Source organism: Branchiostoma belcheri, unplaced genomic scaffold (assembly GCF_001625305.1).
Source record: "Branchiostoma belcheri isolate BF01 breed outbred unplaced genomic scaffold, Haploidv18h27 scaffold33, whole genome shotgun sequence".
Classification (NCBI taxonomy): Eukaryota; Metazoa; Chordata; class Leptocardii; order Amphioxiformes; family Branchiostomatidae; genus Branchiostoma; species Branchiostoma belcheri.
The window spans coordinates 2,076,851-2,077,403 of NW_017803943.1; the positions used below are offsets into that span (position 1 = coordinate 2,076,851).

The 553-nt window shown below is 36.5% G+C and overlaps 1 protein-coding gene across 1 annotated transcript in view; it reads left to right on the forward strand.

Annotated features, from left to right (window-relative positions):
- LOC109475151 overlaps nt 1-553 on the forward strand; it is a 3,377-nt gene that overhangs the window by 1,779 nt on the left and 1,045 nt on the right. The gene's annotated exons all lie outside the window — the stretch shown is intronic.

Below are 553 nucleotides of genomic sequence, written 5' to 3' on the forward strand. Positions count from 1 at the left end.
AAATAAATATTATTTATGACTCCCACCATGTACACGTTATATCATGCATTTTGGGTTGAAAGCTAAGATATCCTTAGTCCCTGTAAAGTACTAGCACACAGCAAATAGTTTATACTCGTACATGCTCATATAGATATGGAACAATAATGTTTCTAAGTATCAAACCTGTTGTAATAAGAAAGCATCAAATATAACTTGTAGAAAAATATTGTTGTTGCCCTTATGAAATCCGTAGCAAAAGCTCCTGGTATGGAAATATATTTACAATATTTCCCTTTTATGTAATAGCCACAATTCGATCACATAACTTACACAGTAGCGAAAACGCCACCCTTACAATGCTGTCTCACAGACAAGCTATGTACAATTCCCGTTTTTTTTAAACACCGGCGTTTAAAACTATTGCCCCGCCTCGATACAAATATGTACATACATACATACATTTTCAAACAGCTCTACAGTGGCAGTCTGTAAAGGCATTGCTCGTAGCCTCTACCAGGCACCGCGGATCGCTGGAAAAATAGTAGAAATTGGCCAAAATAAAGGGACAGTA